At 29.8% G+C, this 15,708-nt stretch overlaps 1 protein-coding gene across 2 annotated transcripts in view; it reads right to left on the bottom strand.

The window, feature by feature from the left end:
- Positions 1-15,708, bottom strand: part of LOC147063825 (uncharacterized) — a 457,860-nt gene that overhangs the window by 248,268 nt on the left and 193,884 nt on the right. The gene's annotated exons all lie outside the window — the stretch shown is intronic.

Genomic DNA, 15,708 nt, shown 5'->3' with positions numbered 1-15,708 from the left:
TTCCAGAGAAATTTTAGTTGATATATCTGAAGTGTCCGCGCGGCTTAAGTGTCGGCCTATGCGTCATGAGTTCCAGGTTCGAAACCAGGGTCTGGCAAGTACAGATATTGTTTTTCAATTTGTGTATGAAGCAGAGTATCGACCTAAAAGGTTGAGCATGTGGCTGACATCAATCTCTCATAAAAATAAAATCTGTTAATACAAAACTTCACTCTGTGGAAACCCATACGATCCTATTAGGATCGGACATGGTCGAAAGAAAAAAAAGAATATCTGAGGTGTATTCAAATTATGTATCATATTATATTATTATTTGTGATATTTGGAGGGAGTATTACTCAAGAAAAAAAACTAAATAACTCAATCAACTGACATCGCATTATTTTTATTGATGCCATAAAATTTAATACCATGTCCTACAGCTCTTCGATTTTTATTTCTCGTACAGCACGTAAAAAAACTTAAAAACAGCTCTTAATTAGTGCAATGGAGATATCATTGGAACGTGACGGTAATTTTATTTCATTAGCTAACACCGTAGTTTTACGATAATAATAACACGAAATCATTGTTATGTGTTCATCGGCACGCTTCTTTTTGTGTCTGACACAGTTTCATTTTTTTTAATTCGATTGGGCATTCCGATTGATTTCGTCGGAATGGATTCTACGTTGCGAACACACGTACAAAACCATTGCAGTGATTTCATTTTACGCTCGAATTAATTGCACGAAATTTCACTAGGCACAATCAGCATAATGCATAGTAACATAATCAATAAACCACAATAAAAATGTTTATTTATAAAGAACTCTGCAACATTTTATTTTGAAACCGTGGCAAAGCATAATACAGGGCTCGCCTTGTTTCCACCTCTCCTGCCAATACTGCACCCTCGACATACAATTTGACCACATCATCCACACCAAATATTATCTGGTCTGTTTATCTACTTTATTCATTAATTCTGAAACATTTTTAATCGCACATACCTACTCTATATTCTAGTAATTATTTATTTAATTTAATTTATTTGTTTACAATTAAGTACTTTTTTATGTTTCTTAAATTTTTTATTATTTTATTATATTACCATTACAATTCCTGTTATAACATTAGTGCGCGAAATATGATAGTTAGGATATATGTCCAATTCCGTGAATTTAAAAAAATCTAGTAGGCAAGTTTTTAATAACATACAAATGAGTCGCCTAGAGTCATAACTCACATTTTGCCATTTTTTAGTTAAATGGGATTATCAGTGATTCTAAAGGCATTTATATAAAGAAAAATAGTTAGGTATCAAAAATCACTTTAAAGCTAATGAATTTGGTGACAAAGATGACTGTTGGTGTCATAACTCACATTTTGCAATTTCACCATTTTTAGTTAAATGGGTATATTAGTGATTCTAAAGGCATTAATTAATCTATATAAAGAAAAATAGTTGGGTATCAAAAATCACTTTAAACCTTATGAAATTGGTGACAAAGATGACTGTTGGTGTCATAACTCACGTTTTTAAACCTAGCCTAACCTAACCTAACTAATCTGGGAGCTCTATTTATCATGGTGTGCTGTATATCTGCAGCCTTAGGAGTATTATATATTAAAATAATGTAAATCGACTCAATCACTAACTAATATTCAAGGACATTCAATACTGCTCATCTAATTACAAACATAGTGCTCTCGTAGTTTTTTGCGATTATCTCAAAACTCAATTTTTTATATAAGTATGTGAGTTATGACTCGAAGCAACTCAAATTACTATTTATAGGTATGTGAAAAATATTTATTCTTTCAATGGTCCTGTCCTCATTTAAAGCCTTATTCACACCCAACCAGCGTAATCCTTTAGTGAAATTTCTTCAATTATCGATATTATGTAAATGTTAAATTATTAAGTGTATACAATCAACTATTTCTATTAACTTCTAAAGTTTATTACTATCTCTATATAGAAATACATAATTAACTTAAATATGTACAAACTTTATTTTTAAGAATATACAAACGCGGCGGTCTTCATAGTCCATTGCGTAAGCCGTAAGGCATTAGTTTAACCGGGTTCGATTCCCAATGAGTTTACAATACACCATGGTGTTGATGTCAAAAGTTGGTAATTCAACATTTTAGGTACTTTGAGGTAATAAGAAATTATTTAGGTAAATATCTATTCCCCAAGAAAATTTGAACCTGATCGGACCACGGAAAAGTAGTTATATTATGGATAAAAGTTTGTAAACTGACACTTACCAATATCTTTAGGCTCAATTATTATTGTTGAACATTTAACAATGTATGTACAGCAAAAGGTTTGTAAGACCAATTACAGTATTCTTATGTGAAATTCGGTGTCAAAATATAGAATTTTGATTTAAAAATGCAATGCCAAAAGTTTGTAACTATACTTACAAAGTGTTTTTATGTAATAAATTATATTTTTCAAGGCATTTTGCTATCTTTGGAAAACATAAATTACTAATTCTATTTAGTGGATAAATTAAATAGTTGACATTACTTTTACTAAAATAACTGATATAAAATAAAATATATACTGACAACAGGCGCACAACGATCTGACTTTTGATAATTTTAATCCTAGATTCCCGTACAAATTTACCGTCAAAATTAATATTATGTAAAATCTTATTTGCTATAGGTTTGTTAGAAAAACTGTTTTTTTTAATAAATCACATTAGATAATATTAGTATTTATCATACTGAAATATTAGAATATACTACAAAATATTAATAAAATAAAAATTCAATTAGGTTTAGGTTATAGAAGATGACAAACTTTAAAATGGCCATAACTCCATAACATATTTTTGAGACTTACAAAGTTTTGATAGTAACCTTACGACACTTAATAATATGTGATTTTCGTAAAGCCTGAGTATTCCTGTAATTATTTTACTTCTATACGAGTTTTCATTACTATAACACTACTGTTAAATAAGCTTCATGACCTGTTGTTGTATAATGAAGAAACAGCACACGTCGCAAAGTAAATAACACCACTATTACAATATAATATATTATGTTTGGAAGAATTTTCAAAAGGATTCGTTGTCATTCATTCTATCAGGCCAAATTTACATGTAAAAATGAATTAAAAACAAAAAAAGTTGTACTTGGTAAGAGGTGTTGAGACTCTTTAACCATCATTTGAAAAATTTAATCCTTATTTCTAATTATGTAATCTCAATTATTTAGTATTTTTATCAAATCGTAGATATTACAAAATACCTCCCGAAATTATTTCATAAACAACAATGTGAACGATCACAGTATGATATATATGATCTATATAAAATAAAACGAACATTTTCTCCTATTCAAATTAAAGCCACAGCAGTAATTGATATATTTATAATAATATGTGCCTAAGTAATAATTACGATAGCATACATACTTCATAATTTCATTTCAGCCTTCTATCAAGGATTACTGGTAAATAACATTAAATTAACTATTACCTTTCTGATTAAAGATAAAATTAATAATTGCACGTAAAACAATACAACCTGTTAGCATTATTATTTTAAAATTTAGAACGTAGAAGCATACCTTATTAACCTGAACTGTTTGGTAAAACGAAAAGCAGTTGCAAATTTCACTCACAGGAAATCAGAGCCAGAAGAGAGATAATAATCAAAAGTTTTCCGTCTAAAATTATGTGCTGTAGATTTAAATTAAATGCATTGGGTGCTTTTATAACCAGTGGCACCAGAAAATGAGTTAAATTATGTTTTGACATGAAAATAAATACGTATTTTATTAGTATACGCAATAATGCAATTATTTATTTTGCTGAGAGAAATGTGTATTATTTCATCAAAATAACACATGCTGATGAAAAATATATATATATATTTTTTTAATTAACTGTTTTTTTATTTAATGAATAATTCACAAGATTTAAGAATGTAACATTATAATTATTAAACATACATAATTTTGAAAACACTTCTGTGAAAATATATTATAACCAATAGAAAAAATCTTTTTGAAAAAAGTAAGATACCCCAGCAGGAATCAAACCTGCATCTCTCGCTATAAAAATAGATTTATTTAAGAGTCTCACACTCTTCATCGAACATATTATTTATTACGTACTTGAAAAAGACTCATAATTATATAGATTTTTTGTAGTTGCTTTGATAGAACTTGCGAAAAAGTTCACTGTCAAACTGAGCTGTTATACTGCTTTCACTTTTTAACATTTTTTATTAGTTTAGTCCGGAAAATCATCCTGAATGGAGTCACGTTTGAGTAAATTATTCAAATTTAATTTGAAAATAAGTCGTCGATTTCCACAGCTTATAGACGTTGTCTTAAAACAAAATTGCTTTCAGCAATGAGGATATTTTTTGCATTAACGGGTTTGCTAATAAACAAAGCTGCCTCATATAGAGAGAAACGAATTCTGAAGATACCATACAGACTCCATTACAGCTATAAAAATGTACTATTTAGTACGGTTTACACGCTGGTGGCATCATCGGACATTATTTTTGTTCTAAAGAGAAGTCTGAGATTGTATTATAGTTTTTTTTTAATATGGATAACATTAATCCGAATGAGATGTAGTTTTAAGAAGATGGCGCTACGTGCCATACGGCAACCGCAACCACTGACTTAATATAAAAGAGAAGAACGAATTTGGCGATTAGTTCATTTCAAGAAATGAACCTGTCAATTAAACTCCATAGTCATGCGAGTTGCCATCTTTGGACTATTGGTCACTAATTTATGCTAATAAACCAACAATGGAAGTCATTGTTCATGTTATTCGTAATATAGGGCCGGCAATGCTCCCAAAAAGTGGCCCAAATTGTAAACAGCAGCGGTGGATATATGCCCTAAATCATTTTCAAATGTTAATGCCATGTGTTGATTTTTAGAATAAAAAAAATGATCTAAACTTCTATCGGGTTTTTAAATACTTTTAAAAATCATTACTTTTACAAATCTTACAAAAAAAATAGATTCAGTCATCGTTTACTTACCGATTGAGGATTTCTACTATTGAATTATTGACTAAAGAAATATTTTATTACCTAATAATTACATACAAGATGTTTTAAATCTCCATAAATATTATAATTGTAATTTAAAGCAAAGTAAACGCAATAAATTACTAACATGTTTCATGATGCCGTCAGAATTACTTTAATTTTAGTTTTGACGTTGATTTCAATAGCAAATCTTGTAAACTATTGATGGAGTCTAACATTACATCAGTTATTATAGACATCTGCAAGGTTAGTAACATTGTTGTAATATATCTCACCTGGAAAGGAAAAGATACGATTCGTTCCATCTTTCAATATTTTTTTTTCAAATAGTATGTTGAGAATCTATTGATTTGTAATATAATAACATAAAGGACCACCAATGCGCATTCGTAATACATACTTCCCAGAGAGCAATTCAACTACTGTCGTAGCTTTCATGATCCAGCGCCTAGATAAAACATGAATACACATTTCTACGACCAATCGGATTTAGAGACTGGAAGTTCAGGTGGACGCGATAGCATTACAGGTGAATTTATTTCCATATTGTGCAATATGCTTCATTGCCTATGAATGTCAAGCATGCAGTTTTCTTATAAAGGAATCTGTTATATTGATAATAACTTATTTGTATAATTAATAGCGAATTATTTATATTATATTAACTCCAGCTGTATAAGTTTTATTAGTTAGATAATAAAACTGCATTATAGGTTGACAAAGATATTTACCAAGTATTTTCCAATTATTATTGTAACAATATCTAATTAAATTCCTCTTTTATTTGGAATCGATAACTTTTAACTATTCATGTTATAATTTATAGCTCGTCACCCAGTTTCTAACTTGTGAAGGCTTAATGATATTTTAATCAGGATAATCTGCGTAGGTGTTGGTATATTTTTATAATAATTATTTTGATTCATCAACTCTATTGTACACTACATAATATATATCACTACTTCCAACATAGAACATAATATTATTTAGATTCACTTTAATCTCAATTGACCAGAAAAAATAAATTACTTTTTCGTATAATGAAACTACATAGACAAATTTGGATATCTTTTAGAAGATAGGATTGAGAAGTATCTTTGGGGCTGTTCAAATGATGATATTTGGAGGTCAATGTATAATGAGGAGCTGTATATTCATTATGGTGGCGAAAAGATCATTTGGTATATGAAAATGAAGAGACTACGCTGGATCGGCCATGTAAAACTGAGATGGCTGGACTGTGGCACATGAGATTAAAGAATGCTCGGTTAATGCAATTGGAGAGTGATGGTGCTAGTTTTTCGAAGTTTTTAGAGAAGACCAATTTACCCACCATAAATTATGACGTGAAAATACATTTTTTAAATACATTTGTGTAAATAATGATCTATTTTCAAGTATATATTTTTATCCTAAGTATTTACGTTATTCTATAATGCCCAGAATGACAGAGTGATTCCCGCGTCAGCTTATATTTTCGAAGGTCCCGGGTTCGAATCCTGACACTAGAAAAATTAATATGTTATTTTCAATGTGTGTTTTGACCCATAGTATGAACCTAATAATATGTTGAGCAAGTGGCTAACATCAATTTATCGTAATAAAATAAAATTCTTTTGATACAGCAAAAAGTATTAATAAATAACAGTAGAAATAATAATTATTCAATGATGTAGGTACCTTATAATTATTTACTTTTTTTATTCAACGAATAATTCACAAGATTTAACAATATAACATTCTAATTATTGACCTTACATAATTTTGAAAACACTAAAATATATAATAACCAATAGATTTTTTTTTTTGAAAAACGTAAGACACCCCACCCCGCAGGAATCAAACCTGCATCTCTCAGGTACCATACTTAATTACTACAAATTTTAACTAATGGCTCATACAATTCTCTCTGAAGCGCTTACTTTTTTCAAAAAGATTTTTTCTATTGGTTATAATATATTTTCTCAGAAGTGTTTTCAAATAATGTATATACTTTATAAAGCAATATAAAGCAATATTAAACAATTGTTTTTTTATAATAGTTTTCATAAAAAATCACTACATTATAGAAAAATAAATCTAATCTAATCCGACCATGTGGAGGTTTGTGTTAACAAAATTTGTTTTTACGAGAAATGGATGTCAACCACTTGCTCAACATATTATTAAGAAAAAATTAATACCCAATTATTATAATATTATGAACAAATAATATGATCGCTTATGGTAATTATAATCTGTTTTTTTTATCTATAACAATTCTAGCAAACGCAAGTTATAATGAACATGAAACAAAAAAAATATCATATCATACGTCTTTGTCATAATTCAAAATTCAAATTACACTTCGGTGATATATCTTGATACAAAATAATATTAATGTGTAAGTATAAATAATGGCATTCCAAAAAATCAATTCCTGGTGACAAAACAGCGTTGACTGTACATATAAAGATTTTATCGCAAGAGGCTGTACAACACTAGTCTAGTAGTTATGTCTAAACAATCTCAATAAATTTAGCATTGGGTAATATGACATTTAATAATGTGGAGTTAAGAGAACCTATGCTAGATGTTTATTCATCGTATTGGGTAATCAAACTGTGCCAATTACTTAATAATATTAAGCATACAAAGAATATCAATAATTGATTTATGGAAAATTAAATGAAACTCTATGTAGGTATGATTTTATGATTTGAATTTGAAAATTTTACTGAACTGACTTTCAAAAGAATAACAACACAAATACAGACCCAACCAAACCAACCCACCCCACACCACACTCGGTCTTTATCGAGCGTATCACGAGGCACTACGTTTGATGTGAAGCATCTGTACAGTTGTTTACGCCTGGTAATATCCCAGGATCAGTATCCCGAGACTGAGGTCGCCACCCTCTCAAGTGAGCTTTGACTGAGTTTATTGATTTTACTCTAATGCAGAGTGCCGGGAGAGAAAAGACACAAGGAAATTTACAAAAAAAGAAAGGAATTTAATATATATAACAAAAGACGAAACTAAGGACAGCAAAAATGATGTGAAGAGATCTTCACGCCCGCAGTAAGAAGCCGCAAATTTTTTAAATTCAATATAATTGGCCTTTGCGGTGACCAGGACGGACGGCCCGATGGGCCTTACAGCTAAATGAACCGACTTAAGCTTCTCTTTCCTCGCGAAGCATTTAACCATAATCACACAACTCGTGGCATAACAGTTCATCGTCGTCTCTATTCCAGGACACCGATTGCCCACACATTCATTCTGAGCCACACCATCTAAGTACTGCAACTTGGGTATCCTATCATTAAACGGCTTCCCATTAAAAAAACTTTCTAGGAATCAATAATTGGCACAGTATGGATTTAGAATACCTACTGAATTCGTATATTCTTTTCGACATGGGAAGAAATTTTTCTATCGCACTGATAATTGATATAATAGTCAACGTCTTTGATAATAATATCAATGAGTCTTATTTAATGTTGCCTACTTACTTATACCTACTCGCAAGTCGCTTCTGACATATATCACTTGATACTCACTAGTCTTATGTACATTCATAAATACACCGTATTTAAGTAATCTGTTTTTTTTTGTTGTCCGTTAAATAACAGCTAATAAATGTCAAAATAGCGTATAGCGATTCGTGACATTACATGTGTTTCGATTTTATCGATGATAATGATTAGCATTGCTTTTTATTTTTTCTTCTTCTTTTTTTAATACCACAAAATACCACAAGACTATGTTAATAATGTGAAGTATTGGCGAGACTTTGACAGAAACCCTTTTGAGAAATTAACATATATAATCTGAAAATATCTTATGCATATACACACTAGAAAAAAATATTTTACAGAAAAATTATGTATCATAAATAATATTCAATATATTATAGAATGTTACATTCTCAAATCTTGTGTAGTATTAGTTGAATAAAAAAAGTTTATTAAATTAACATACTATTATGTATTGTGACCTTAGCGAAAATTAAACTAGGAGCCCCCGGACGATATTCTTACATACTAGACTATGAGGGTCACCATGCATTTGTGAAAATTTTATTCATAATAAAATATGTAGCAAAAATAATGTAATATTTATTAAAACAGTATGTAGGAAGTAAATTACTTTTAATTACTATCAGAGCTAATATTGAAACTGTATCTAAGCAATCATTGGGCAAACTACTGGTAAGAGATACGAACGCGATACAATTTGGTGATAATTTTTAAATCAAGTTTCGATTTAGATGTAATTTACATAAATAAAGGACGTTTGCATTCTAATAGTCGTGTTTAAAATAAATAATCGTAGAGTAATTATTTAAAAGTGCACTATGGGCAGAAATAAAAAAAACACAGTGCATAGTATAGGTAGAAACAACGTGTATCCGGAAACATGTAGGTACTATAAATCAAGTCGCTTAAAGCAATATTCAAATTCTGTTAAGTTGGTGTACTAAATCATGGTGTATTTTTTCCCCGACTATCGATTACAAATTCTAAGCAACATTTTCAATTCCAATTAAATTATCCTGCCTTATCAGATTTAATCGCATACTAAATAGACAAGAGCGTAATGCCTGACCAATCTTGCAGTAAGTAGTTACGCCGATCGACGGCTAGATACGCTTATTGAGACTTTACCATTATTACAGATTATCTTCTACCTTCGAGTAAGATTCACGACTCAGTTAAAAACAAAGGAGTGGCTAACCGTTTCCTGTTAAATTCGAGATTATCACCAATAACTTAAATATTTCTTCACAAAACAAAATAGAAATGTTAATTATTATACACTATCATACATTTATTCTGCCTACTAAATCATTTCGGCGTTGTTAAGACGGTACTTCAGTGAAACGGCAAATAATTTTCAACTATAGTTGCGACGAAATTTCGGACTGGCTGGCAATCGGAGAGCGAAAGTCGAGCTGTGAACACGTCAATTTGTTTTGTGATGGCGACGGAGGAATTAATTCTCAAATCGTGTAAAGATGACTAAAAAACGTTACCCATTTACTTGAAAAAGAAAGCATGTAAATGAATATATTATTATTATTAGTAATAGAACAATAAAAATAACATTAAATGGACGCATGTTGACTTTTTATGATAAATTATGTTTTGTTCTGCACGCGTCATTTGCACAATTTTCGCGTCGCGTAGTCACGATCATATTAATAAGCGGCAAGGCTTGAACAAAAACGAACCATAAGTGCGAGTGAGTAAGCAATCGATACGCTTATATCTCCGCACTCTGCGTTAGAATAAGATAGAATCTCTACGGCTGAATTTAATATTTTTTGTAAGCGTCGCCGGTATAAATGGATTTGACTGATTACATTCATTTAAAAACTACAAGCATGTGTTGCTGAAATTTATTGTTTTTGTATTAAATATAAAGTTATTGGTAATTATATTTAATTATTTTAGTAGAACATATTATTATTGTTAACTATGTTGCGTTTAAATTTGGTAGACGTACTGAGAAGCAACACGATGGTATAACGTTTCATAGTTTAGTTGATCATAATAAAATATTGAGGTCCTACTATGCGTTATACGCAAGAAGCACGGCTTCAATTTGCCGAAAGATAGACGCTCTCTATGTATCATTACTCTGAGTTAAGCGGCATTTTTTACGAATAATTTTTGAATGATGTTCACTCAACATGGCTCTAGTAAAAGCCAATAACTTTCGACGTCAAAATTAATCACTCGGTAATGACGTCCAAAAAATTATATCACTAAAACTGCATTCATAATTTTTGACTAAATAAATACATCGAAGCAGCTAATATTCAACTGGGTAGAGTCAAAGAAGGTCCCTGGCATTAAATATTAGATTTAAACCAGTACTCTCAAGGTCACCGTGACAGGTGAGGGAAAAGAGAGATCGATTGTTTCGTTCTGACAGCCATTTTATGCATGTAACTTTATGAGATCCCAAGCGATCTGGCCGTTGACGTTATACTTTGCAATCAAGTTAATATGCATAAAATTATCAAACGAATTGAAAAAAAAATATATTTCGCTAACTTCACCCAGAACCGCTTTCGTTGACAAACTTAGTGACGAAATTTCCAGCTCACTTTGCTACTGAACCAACTACTAAAAATTTTTACTTCCAACAATTTGTCTGCTTTTCCTTATTTCTCACAAATCATATCGTATTTTTAATGTGTCGTGATGTATGATGAAAACCCCATATCCTACAACTTATCAAACAATACTTGGTATAACAAGAATATGACATTATCAAGGCCAACATTACTATCAGGTCATAGCACTGAATTACGATGGTAGTGTTAGTTATAGTTTATATTCGAATGCAGGTTACCGTTAGCAATACATGGAGATGTATGTTATGTCGCAAAATTATTACCATTTAATTCAATAGTTATGCAACAATCATCATTTTCTACAAAAAGTTTATCATATTGCATTCGAAGTACAATAACTAGCACTACCATCGCAGTTTATAGTTTCGTGTCACGGACTAACTATAGTGGGCCTTGCGGTTTTATAATTATGCAATTTAGTTGTTACATTCCGCGGGATCAATGATTTGTGACCTATATAGATGAGATGAAACTTTAAGTAGAAGAATTTTTATTTATGTAACAATATTAACTGATATTATATGCATTTTTTCTGTTAATAGATTATAAAAAAATATATTTATTAAATAATTAATTATTACAAAGTTGATTATCCATCCCTTACTAATAGATTTTAGCTAACCACTTGTATCGTAGCCCAAGGTTCAATATACAACATTATCGCTTAATTGTTTTAGATCACAGTATATAGGATCGGTAATCACCACAAAGGAGAACATAGATTACATAGCACGTCAATTTACTGGACCGAGTCTACACTTAACATCTTCATTTATTTGATTAAGTCCAGCTTAAGTGAAATCGATAATACCGTAATAGAATTTACTTTGATGGCCATTGTACCTTTGGACATATTATTATCATAATATATATATATATATTATATGTGTGTACATTTAGTTAAACGTCGGATTACTGCAATTAATCGTGGTCATATGAGCTAAGTATCGATCAAAGATTGAATTAAAATTTATATGTATTGTATAGTAAAAAGACTTGATGACTCACAGCTGGTATTTTCAATAGAATGCCCACTGCAAAATATTGATATATGAAAATAATTGAAATAAAATAGGTACTTGCAAATTTGATATAATTTAAGTAAGTAGATTAAACAAATGAATTCAAAATAATATAGTGAAATTAGAAAATATTGGTATTAACATAAGTACATAATATAGATAAGTCAATTTCTGAATATATTATGCACATGTCTGAAAGAGTGCAAGGTAAAAGTAATAGATTCGTTTAGTAATTTGTTTTCACAGAATAATTAATGCAATGCAATATATTTATAATAATTTGGATATAACATGATCAATATATACCTACCTAACTAAAGACAATAAAAAAATATTGCAAACTATAAAATATTTATTATTACTTTTAAAAAATTGCAATGATTCATATTATTAAATATTGTATAATTATATCATAGAACGATTAATGAAGATTTTTGAAATCATTCATAGTTTTAATTTATATTCTTTCTAAATTAAAAAAAAAACAAAAATTTATAACGAAAATAGAAACATGTGGAGCTTGAATTCTTTTTTATTTATATTGAATCAATCTTTGGCATATTTACGACATTATGCAAACTGTATTGGCACGGTAATAATAACTGACGCTGACGGATTATTGACTATGTATGTCTTTCATATGACATAAGATTAATTAGCTATTGTAGACGAATCATTAAACTTCAATGCTGGATATTAATTGAATATTCTAATCAATACATCATGTGTCAAGTTATTGATTGTTCTGGCACGATATTTAAAGAATATTAGTTGTTTTATAAAATTCTTGTCTACTTAATAAAATCTAGCATATCATAGGTTAGCTGGTAAAGCATAATGGTTTATCATAATTGAAATTTAATAAACAATTAATTTATAGATTATTCATATTTTACACAATAATATTGTTATTTATTTTTCATTCAATGAATGAATGAAACAAACTAGTTTAGAATGCAAAATAATTAACCGTTTTCACTCCCAAACCAGACAAACGGGATTCTACGTTATGTTATTTTTAGTTAGATTATGTAAACAAACTTTCTACGAGGATTAGTTATTAGCCATTTATCTAACCTATTTTTTCTGATACTGAATCAAACACACATTGAAAAATAACTATGCACTATTTCTAGCCGCCGGCACAAACCCGCAATCCATAGTTTCACAAGTATATAAAGCATTCCTTATTAAAATACTTAATTTGGAACAGCTCGGAAAAAATATCTATTAGAAAAAATAACTTTACCTAAACCATTGGTTTCTTATACTGAATCAAACACACGTTCTATTTCTAGCCGCTGGAACGAACCCGTGATCCATAGCTTCACAAGTATTTAAGGCATTTGTTATTTACTTTTTTGAAAAACCTCAGAAAAAATACCTGTTAGAAAAATTATTTCTACCAAGTGAGACTTACATCCATTATATCCTGGCTAATGTGACCAATTAAGTAATCGATTCAATATTAATCAAGCTAAGATTTAAAAGTTATCTATGTACAATTATGTATATATAAAAGGTTCGTGACAAAAAGACAAAAACAATTACCAGTTTTTCTAGTTTTTTTTTTATTCATTTTCATTGACCTCTAATAATTACGTTGTCATACTACACATTCGCTGGTAGCAAATTAAAATTAAAAATTATAAATAATGTTTTGTTTACAATGAAATTAGATCACAATTATTTTCGTCCATAACAGCACAAAAGTATTCTCAGAATGGTGGAAATGTATATTTTTACGAGAATATGTTGTTAGTTATTCGCCAAAACTATTTTGACGTTGCTATATATTAAAAGACAACATTAACTTGATTGAAGTAAACATGTTTAGTCTTAATTATTTGAATACAATATACATATCTAATCAAACTATAATAAAACTTGATAAACGTATTTTAGTGCAAAACACATTGGCCTTCCATTCGGAAGCTCTGGGTTTGATTTCCGATGAGGACACAATGTATTTGTGTGATTTTTTCAAAGCCTTTGTATAAAAAACTATGAATTATTCAGAAAAGTCTCTAGTTATTTGGAAGAACTAATTAACATTATTTTTCTAATAACGAAAATGGTATGTACAGAACAAACGATAAACCAAAAAACGTCGATAGAAGCCAACCTTCGATAGGGTAAGGCAGAAGAAGAATAGCATAACATCATTTACCTTTGGTTTATGAGGATGCAGATATAATAATAATTCATTTACAGAGTAATCTATTTTTAAGTTAATTTACTTCTCTGGTATTTTGATGCATTTTAGGTTGCTCTTAGGCTAATTTATCAAAGCGCTCTGCTCCCAAAGGAAATAATACAGTTCATATACGGGCATCAACTTCCATTAGTCTAATATTTGAATTTCCTTCCATAACACGAATACTGGAATAGATATACGGCGTGTTACTTAAACATTCTAAAACTAATGATTAGCATTATGATAAATGCTGTGTCACATACTAGATTTTTGGTTACATTCGACACCAAAATAAAAAAAAACATTGATTTAAAATCAAAACACTTATTTTTGATTCAGTATATTGTGACTCGTTATTTAAGCTACCCATTTGTTTACATAACATCTTCACTTACAGTAGTCACAATATTTTAAAAAAGTCCTTCGTAAATCACCCTTCTCATTAAAATTTTGATCGCCCATTACAAGTCACACGCCCAAGTACAGATAAATTTTGCTAGAAATAGAATATCGGTACGACATTGCAATAAGACATAAACTGCTAATACGCATTAAAAGCACTTCTTCAGTTCTTCACAGCATTGTTGTCCTATTTTGCTATCTGCATATTGTGATCGTGTAAATATCTTAAAAAGAAATGAACTAAGTATATTATATTGTTGACATATTTATTCGATGTATCTTACAATAAAGGTGCACAATATACATTTTTGTTCATGTCTTTGACTTACTCTGCTAACAAGCTACTTTGCATACAAAATCTGTTAATACAAAGTTCTAGTCTGTGGAGGCCTATATATAATCTTATTAGGATCGGACATGGTCGGGTATAGTATGGACGAGTCATGGCATGGAAAAAAATGCTGATATTTGGAAACCTAATGTTTTGTTAGTCAACTTCATATTAGATAAATGGTGACCATGTATCCTAAGAGAAATCATGGAAACTGTGCAGTAGTGCTGCAGACAAAATGTGAATATATATATTATGGCAAAATATGAATTTCAGTCATTCTTAATTCTGCACAATGATGCATAATTACAATCATAGATTTGGAAGCATTGGTGGCAAATTTTTTCAATATATGTGTCGCTACATTTCAAAATCAGCCAAGTCCACCTTTAGGTATTTTTGACTTTTTTGTGAATTGTTGAAGAACTATTGCTTTCTAACATTTCTGCGTTATCAAAATGTGGAATTTATTAATTTAAAATATTATATACTCGAAATATTATAAACTTTCACCTTTGTGACTGTGTATTTGAGAAAACCAAAAGCTGTTTTTCTCCTATTCATATATTATGGACTTGGCTGATTTTGAAATCTAGCGA

Source organism: Rhyacophila brunnea, unplaced genomic scaffold (genome assembly GCF_057557595.1).
Source record: "Rhyacophila brunnea isolate RB1 unplaced genomic scaffold, BYU_Rbru_1.0 scaffold_8, whole genome shotgun sequence".
Classification (NCBI taxonomy): domain Eukaryota; kingdom Metazoa; phylum Arthropoda; class Insecta; order Trichoptera; family Rhyacophilidae; genus Rhyacophila; species Rhyacophila brunnea.
The sequence above is the reverse complement of the archived record's forward strand: the minus strand, read 5'-3'. Positions and strand labels throughout refer to the sequence as shown.